This window comes from Sinohyriopsis cumingii, unplaced genomic scaffold, assembly GCF_028554795.1.
Source record: "Sinohyriopsis cumingii isolate HCF-2022 unplaced genomic scaffold, ASM2855479v2 utg000622l, whole genome shotgun sequence".
Lineage (NCBI taxonomy): Eukaryota > Metazoa > Mollusca > Bivalvia > Unionida > Unionidae > Sinohyriopsis > Sinohyriopsis cumingii.
In genome coordinates this window covers 3,433,369-3,442,675 of record NW_028315918.1, presented here as the reverse complement: position 1 = coordinate 3,442,675, position 9,307 = coordinate 3,433,369, and the positions used below count along the sequence as shown (strand labels likewise).

Below are 9,307 nucleotides of genomic sequence, written 5' to 3'. Positions count from 1 at the left end.
TGTACGAAATGTTTATGTAAACTTTGACAATACTTTTAATTTACATATCATCATTTGGAAAATAAATATCAGATTCGTTCATTGGACTTTATTAATTTACATGGACTATTCATAAAACCATATAGAATGTTTCTATGTGGCTGGAAGAAAAAAATCATATGAAGTAATAAGCCTTTATAGTACAGTAATGAAATGCATATAAAACGACACTCATTATATTGTCCAAACACTTGCTTCAATTGCAATATTTGGAGGTTCTGTGAACTAATAACCGGGTTCATACAGTAGTTTACACCAGCCTGGAAGAACTCATCAGGCTCACACAGGCATGGGCTTGGGATGTTAATAGCAGAGGGCTATTCAGCTGGGGTGTCATATTACCTTGGATAGAAACTATCCAAATTTTTGGGGCCTGTCCTATGAGTATTTAATACAGGCGGTAGATGCGGATAAAACTGGACATATATTTACATTATATTTTAGTTATTAGGGTTAGCGCGAACGCAGACCCCGCACTAAGAAATATCGTTCCCGAGTACACCCACATTTGGGGTGATCGCAGGGGTCAGCCCGACCGAAGTGCAATGGAAAGGCCTCACCCTGGGAGAACCGCCTTGCTGATCACGGTATCTCCTGAACCAGGTAAGTATGCTAAATAACGTCACAAGTAAGGTTTTATGTCCCGTAAATTTGGACGATAATGGCTGTGATTTATTTCCCCTATACGTGTTTCTATCTTTAATTATACGTACTGCAGAAATCTAGAGAAACAAAAAGATGTGAATATTGTTTAAGTACAAATATTTGTTTGACGTTCTTAGAAATATCAGTAAACCCCAGCAGCTGCTTAGTTTCACAAACTTACAACATTCTAAGCCCGGAAATTTGAAGTAGATAGTGTGTTGCTATTTATAGTATCCAACGTCTTTACTGCGGCCAAATTTACTTCCCGAATTTGTTGTATGAGCGTGGTTTTCTCGGCTATTTTGTTCCGTACTCTAACTTCTGGTAACCCGGCTAGACCGCGGCGTACCAGAAACGTATTCTACAGAAAGGCGGTCGCAACTGATTAATAACATTAGCGGCGCTGAGTTGACCGTGTAGTCGAGTGCTGTTCTCGCTGGCTGCTAAAAAAAAATGCAAAACACAAATAATGTTGTGTTACAGTGTTTGCCTGAGAGAGAGAGAGAGAGATGAATACAAAAGTCATTATATTTTTAAAAGTGTATTTCTTTATTTTTGTTTACAAAAAAAAAATAAAAATAGAAACCACTAAAGTAGATATCAAATCACGCAGGATTATTCAGACTAGAGAAAGAACCAAATATGGTAACAGAAAAAACACATCTTGCTAACAATGGCTTCATACAACATAATCCTGAATTTACACTAAGGTATTCTGCACCACCACCAGATTTTAACGTTAAATAGCAAGAATGTGAGACCTCTGTAATAGAATTAGAGACCTCTGTAATAGAATTTGAGACCTCTGTAATAGAATTTGAGACCTCTCTAACTCAACTATCTATACGTTTCTTATTTCAAGTGGTAGTTCGACAATGAATGTTTTCGGTGAACAATTTCTCCTTCCCCCTAATCGGAAATACCTAGGTATTGGTTCTCAATTTTGGTGTGCTATAAAAATTATCGCAGACATTACCAGTGTTCAAAATGGGGTTTCTACTCTCGTTAATAGGATATGGATGAGATATTAATTTCATTTCAAATAATTTACCCAGATAAATATTTTATTTATAAAACAACAACAAACAGCAACAACAAACAACAAAACATGTGCACCAAAGCACATGCGGTCAAGGGGCCTACTAAACTCCTGACACCTTCCTGACACCGACGGTTCGCTAACCCACTGGACCCGAACGCTGTCCAAAACCTACTATCTCCATTAATTTAATTCTAAATTAACATTAGCTAAATAGATATTTGTTTTAGTCCTTTTCTCCGTATTAACAGTCTGTAAATGACTGATTGGTAAAACCCCAGGAATGTTGTGTTTTTTTTTGGAGGGGGGGGCAGGTATTGTCTGGTTCAGAGTTCGCCGAGGTCAGTGGCAGATCCGAATGAGTATCACAAAAGTAACAAAACGGTCCATCAGCTATTGGAAATGTAAATTTATACAGCAGTAAATGATAAAGAATTAAATTTCAACAATATAAATAGACACATACTTGTGAATAATTAATCTCGAAATAATATAAACAGCTAAGTTGGAATAAATGCCTGATTAAATGTAACACATCTTTGAGAATAACATACATGAATGTTTGTCTCAACACATATGCAAAGCAAATTAGGTTGGCATTCCATTCAAGACAGGTGCACTGATGCTCGACTGGCCATGTTGATAAAACTGTAACGAAAACTGTGGATATTCATCTATCACTTTATATCAGACAACCAACCAGAATTATCAGACACACGTATACCCTTTAAGTTTATTCAGACCAAGTGCGAGTTATTGTAAGTACACTGTGTCTCCTCTGGCCATATTCAGTGGTATTAACTTCCACAAATATCGCTCTCTTTTGCAAGCTAGTATCCTTCAAAATAACATTTTTTATGGGATTATTATCATAATATACACTACCCCCAATAAAAACACAAAAACAATTGTTTTCTTTTCTCTCTGTCTCTTCCTTTCTCCTACCCGATAATTTTAATATTTAACACTATCATACTTTCGCTCTTACCACTTTACCTTACATCTTTCTCCCCTATGCATTTTTTGGTAGGGATTTAAAGATAACTGTTTATTATTGATAATATGAGCTCAGGGTGTTGTTGTCTGTGTGTATTTTGGCGACAGTGCACAGTGAGTAAAAAGGCCTTGGTGATGATCCGGAAGTGAAATCTGTGTTCTGTTTACATGCTGCTATGTCGACAGTTCAGCATCTCAAAAAGAGCAGGTCAACCTTTGACAAGAACTCCACCATGAAGTCATCTTTGAAGGTATTTTAGATTAACGTATGATTTGCATTGATTGTCACACAGTGGAAAGGTCAGTACTGAGAAACAAATGCCGAGAACATATAGTACAATTAATTGTGTTCTATGTCCTGTCAGGGCAGTATTGGAGAAAGTTTAAATTGGTATAAAATCTTTATTATTAAAGAAAGACATATGCAATTTTAATATGTCATGTATATTGACTTTGAAAATATAAGAATGAAATTAGAAGTAAAAGATTAATTTTTATTGTAAAAAATATAATAAAATTTTAAAACAATATAAAAAATATATAAAAATTCCCCTAAAATGAACATATATAATATTTTTTGGAATCATATTAAATGTTATCAGCATTTATATATTCCTACACCATATACAAGCTCCACTGTTGGATTTTTGTCACATTTTGTCAGAGAAAATATCGTTGTAAGACAAAATGAGACATTCATTTAAAATACACGAGGACAAAATTATAATTTGTATTGGCCATTCAGACTATTTCTTTGGGGTCCAAGCAGTTAATTTATGTGTTTACGATGGGATCACTTCCTGAGTAACACACATCTGCTTGTATAGCCTTCAGTAATTGTTTATAAACATAGTTATAAGGTATTTAGTGAGAGGACAGCACTGAAAACTTCATACTAGAACCTACTCAAGTTCTCTACTAAATCATTTTAAACTGTCTGAGAATGAAATACAGGTCAAAGGGATAAAATATACTTTTCCCAGGTATATTTACCCTTGGATGTAAGAAAACAGCAAAATGATGTAAGTTGAACACAAAATGCATTCCTTTTTATTGTTCAGTTTGGTTAAGATATTGATTGGTGTAGTGTGGCATTGTGGCCTATATGGTATCACAGTACCAATTGTTTTTCCATATACCTCAATGCTAATGTTTTGTGAAATAAATATACTTTCTGTCCTACTTGGGCATGCATGTCACACACTGTCATATAGAACAATGCTAGATTGTCAATTTGACAATGACATAACCAGGTACTCCATTGCATTTAAGAGAGATAACTCTACTGGAACTAGACAGGGGTAAGAGTTATCTAGTCACAACAAGCACATTTTCAGCCATGTGTACCATATTTTAAAAAAATCATAAAAAATACAAAATATGATCTAGATAGAAATTAACACAAACTCACATGTTGCCAAGAGGCTCAACTTGTTTTTAAGCCAAACAGAAAGTACAACTCTTACATAATGCACCAATCACAGCTAGTGTTGTTCTTTAATTCTGAATACAATGTTCCATACACCTTAAGCTCCGCCCACCTGGACTTGCGCAATTGGTACCGTTATACCATATGATGTTATGGGAATTCTAATGATCCATCTTGCTTTATGCATTATTAGCTACTAATAATATTTGTTAACTGACACTCTAAAGATTACATAAGAAATATTCAAACGGATTATTTGAATTTAACTTTGTACAACTGATCTTAACATGGTTACATATCCCACATGAACAAATATCCATATATTTTAGAATGTTTGGGATCAAAAGTTCACATTCAGTACATCATATAGGCTGACACTGTACCTATAGTGAATCTGTAATGCACATTTATGGCTATGTGCACTAAAAATAGCCCAAAATGTTATTTTTGTCATGAATATGCCTATGTATGGTAACATATTTCAATTTAGTACTTTGACAGAGTGCAGTACTGAAGCATCAGCTGATATCTGATTTCATTCCATCAATGATCTTAAAAATTGGCAACCAACACTCTTAAAAATACACTATAAATGTTCAAATAGATCATTTGAATTATGTTTGCACATTTGATCTTAACAAGTACATTGTATATGTCCCACATATGCAAATTTCCATCCTTGTTTACAAGTTTTGGGGATCAGAATTTCACATTTAGCTGATGATATAGGATTTATTGGTACCTATATTTCATCTGTGTGACCACATTTGGCTGTATTCACTTGCAATATCCAAAATTGTTATTTCCCTCATGAATAAGGTTGCTTATAGTAACATATTCTAATTTAGTACATTGTCACTTGACTTTCCTGTATTCTTGTATGTACTAATGTTTGCACCAATGATCAAACCTCACCGCCCCAACATTGCCTTAAACTTTATGATACATAGTCTACCTGATTAGTTATTGAACTTGTAAATGGCTAAATATGCTTCTAGAAACCTCATATATTTTTAGGATGAATTTATCACTTTAATACATGGCCACTGCTTCACATTTCTGAGTGTCACTCTGTCAAGTTTAATATTTTCCCCATGCTTGCAACCTTAATGTTATTTTGAAATCACCATATCTAACACATTTTAACTTCATTTACATAGATCTTACTGTTTTCTAGAATTAAGTGAAACATATTGTATTTTTTCAGGTATAGCTTGGTATCTGGAACAAAGTGTTAGAGTTGGTTCAGCTTGGAAGCTCTCCAGTAGTCTGGTGGTGATAGCAAGGTTTCATAAGGGCATGTGCAGTGTACTGCCATAAGTGACCAAGATTAGTTCATATCACCACACTATCACCACACTGATATATAGCACCTCAAAGACATGGCTTAGGTTTTCACGTCAGAGATCAGCACCATTTTTCAGTAAGGTAGAGCCTCCCTAGAAACTATTTTCCTATCCCATTGCCACCTTTTGTTGTTATCGACATTGAAATGGAATGCATTTTTGCTATAAAACATGGTAGTGGTCTCATCAGAACTTTAAATCTGAATGTGCTATTAGTTATGGAAACAACTGTCTAAGTACCTGACACAATAAATGTGGAACATAGTACCTGTCATTGTTTCTTTAGTGTGTACACCTATATGCATCTGGACAGGCATATTGCGGTTTGCTGCCAAAATCACTATGAGCTATGTTGCTTCATTACCCCTGGGAAAAATGTTATCAGTTGGACAGACCCAAACTACCATTTGTTTTAAATACCATTCATTAGTCAACTTTTCTGTCTAAATTTTGTCAAACTGTGTTTTAAAACTTGTATGAAAATTTAAGTTTTCAATAAAATTTAGTTTTTATAATTTAATGTTTATTTAATTTGCCATTAAAATTTAATTGATCAATATTTGTAACTTTCAACAAATTTTCAGACAGGGCTTATCATGTATCACAATTAGGTCCTATAATTAAGGAAGATACAGCAAATTTAGTTGTGGTTTCTCAAGAGCATTTGGACCAGAACACCAGCACTACATACTTTCTGGCATGTATCACATGTTTTGTTTGCAAGGAAATTCCAAAAGACTTCATGTATAAAGTTGGAATAGGTATAGCATGCAAATATAATAGTTTGACTAAAATTGGTAAAAAACATGGAGCCTGTCAGGAATTACATCACAATTAAAACTTCCAGTTCAGTACCCACGAATGTAGTTCTAGTCTATTTTTTAGAACATCTTTTCCTCTCTCATTTTGGTGGTGATAGAAGAGTTTTATTTATGCATTTTTGGTAGGGATTTAAAGATAACTGCTTATTCTTGATAAAATGAGCTCAGGGTGTTGTTAACTGTGTGTATTTTGGCGACAGTGCACAGTGAGTAATAAGACCTTGGTGATGATCCGGAAGTGAAATCTGTGTTCTGTGCTACTATGTTGACAGTCCAGCATCTCAAAAAAGAGCAGGTCAACCTTTGACAAGAACTTCACCGTGAAGTCATCTCTGAAGGTATTTTAGATTAACATATGATTTGCATTGATTGTCACACAGTGGAAAGGTCAGTACTGAGACACAAATGTAGAGAACATATTGTGTTCTATGTCCATACATCTAAATAGAGGGTGCTGCAGTAAAACTTTAACAAGCTCGATATTTTTGTCTTGAGCATTTTGTTCATTTCGAGGATGATAAATTTTAAAATGTGCGACATGAATTAAAAAAAAAATAAAGGCTTTTTGCGCAATTTGGAAAGGGCATTTTTTATGACACTGAGAAAGATTTGATTGTACACTGTGAGAATCTGAGGAGTTCGTGTTATTGAAAAATGGAGCATGCCCATTGATATTGCAAGGGAAAACGTGAGACATCGCCAGCATTTTCAGGGGTGGGGGAATTTCCTTTCTTCAGGTATATATACATTTGATTTACGAGGAAGTCTCTATAATGCTACAAATGCATGTTTTACGAGCTTATATATATATATGTGTGTGTGTGTGTTCATCAAGCAGTGCAATCCAAATGAGCGAGTAAAACCAAAGTAGTGAATGGCTTTCTAATGTGGAAGCTAAGGTGGCAGAAGACAGTTTCGTAGATTGTTCCGCGACAAATTTTTGTAACTTAAAGCTATGGTGTGACTTTGATCTATTATTGTGTAATAACTAAAGACATTATATATTTGTGAATTTGGTCTTTTCGGTTTGTGTTCTTGAAACTGATATAAGGCATTGTCATGTTTACCCCGACCCAGAGTAGCCCAGTTTGAAACATGTATAATCAAGGTAATTCTGACGGGTCATTGTTTGATGTCGAACATTGCCGAAGGCTAGCACTAATCCGTTACGTAAGACTGTTGTGGCTAGAATCGAAAAACTGGACATCGGAGTTGCGAGGCGCCCGATAGCCAGTTATCACCTAGGTGTCGAAATGTTTCCAAGATCAAAAGAAATTGCATGAAGAAGTGGGAGTGTCCTAACTTCTTTCCCCTGCAAACAGACAGACAGGTTGAACTGGCCGCTAAGACGATTGGACAGGAGCACAGCGCCACCCAATCAGAATCGAGATGGGGGAGACCTTGATTTGGGTAGAATGATATCCCTGTGTTTTCCGGCAAAAGTTAGTTCGCTGAGAGAAATTACCCAGAGAAGAGGTTAGCGTAACTCCGAATAGCCATTCGTTATTGGTGGGAAAATCTTAGAGCGGGAAGGTCTAAGTACAGAAAGCTTCAAACGGTCAGTAGATATTTGTTTGGTCTTTGTGGAATGCGACTGCATTTTAATTGTAGGTCGTATGTATACTTTATTATTACTAGAATCGTAGTACGAAGAATTACTTTGTTTTGTTAATATGTTTGCATATTTTGAAGAAATGAGTTGATATTTGTAAAGAATTATATAGCTTGCCAGCCGTCGTAAGAGTTAATATTGGAATTTACTATATGGGTATTTTATAGTAGACTAATACATATGTTCATATGATTATAGATTTTGCCATTGTTGAATATTTGTAATGTACAGACATGCGTCTGATTTTGTCAGATTGTAGTACGATGAGATTAAATATATATGTGTATATACTGACGTGACGCAATGTATTGATGTCTGTATAACAATTCGCTGATACTGTGTTATTACGCCATTGTTTACCCTGCAAGAAGTGTGTGGGAATTTCGATGTGTATGCATGCGTGGCCGAAACAGTGACAGCTATCTGATGGTTAATTGTCGTTATAGTGTGAGGTGAGGTTCGATAAAACATTTGTTAATGCCTTGTGGTTTTTCACAGGAAGCTTTGAGGGACAGACCAGTTAAAGTTTGGTCCCGTAGTCTCAGATAGAGAGACGGAGGAAAGGAGGGAAGGAGAAGAAAGGTGAAGTTGAAGTCTGGGAGCGGAATTGGAGGAGGAGATAATAGAGAGGGAAAGGAGAAGAAAGGAGAAGTTGAAGTCTGGAGCGAAGTTGGAGGAGATAGTAGAGAGGAAACAGAGACAAAGAAGGAGTTAGAGGAACGGAAAGAAGGAAGAATCAGCGGGAAGAAATAGATGAGTAGATGCAAGGACAGGGGGAAAATCGAACTCACACTGTAAATCACGGGATGAATTAGGCTGTCACTTGGTCGAGGGAAAGACGAGTGATTGGAAGTTATCGTTTTTAAATTATCACATTTATTAAATTGTTATTGATTGAATTTCATCTTCGTGTTCTCTATAATTTAACCGTCGGCATTGCTGACTGGGGGCTCAGAGCTGTAAATCTACATCATCACTAATTTAACTTTCTAACCTAACGAGCCAGGGTGGAACTTTCAATTTAATTTAATTAAATTATATTGGGAGAACCCCACCCCAATACGACAGAACGCCACAGGCATGTTCACCTTATGAAGTCACTACACAGTATGTAGCCAGTGAAATACCAATAGTCAGCTAAGAAGCAGAGCTAGCCACTTATAGCAGTAGACAAGATGGTTCAAGGCAAGCAGAATATCTCAAAAACTGCCTGGATGACACTTTTTTTCAAAATTATCACCCAAGGAAAAAGCACGTGTTCTCAAAAATGGCATTCGGACATGACAAAAAAATGCAAGTATAAATTTGGGGGTGAATCAACTTTTTATTCCATGAATTTCCACTGACTTGTCATGTTAAGTGAAAGATATTGTTATATTT

At 35.7% G+C, this 9,307-nt stretch overlaps 1 long non-coding RNA gene and 1 other non-coding gene across 3 annotated transcripts; one reads left to right on the top strand and one right to left on the bottom strand.

Annotated features, from left to right (window-relative positions):
- Positions 1 to 486: 486 nt before the first annotated feature.
- LOC149773697 (U1 spliceosomal RNA) lies at positions 487 to 650 on the bottom strand. Its single transcript, XR_016417344.1, has one exon. It is a non-coding gene; the product is annotated as a U1 spliceosomal RNA (small nuclear RNA).
- On the top strand, positions 599 to 8,826 carry LOC149773696 (uncharacterized). 2 transcript variants are annotated; one of them, XR_016417312.1, is made up of 3 exons: positions 601 to 2,970; positions 5,356 to 6,653; positions 8,426 to 8,826. It is a non-coding gene; the product is annotated as an uncharacterized LOC149773696 (long non-coding RNA). The 2 variants fall into 2 exon arrangements; XR_016417311.1 differs by having other exon boundaries at positions 599 to 6,653.
- The last annotated feature ends 481 nt before the right edge of the window (positions 8,827 to 9,307 follow it).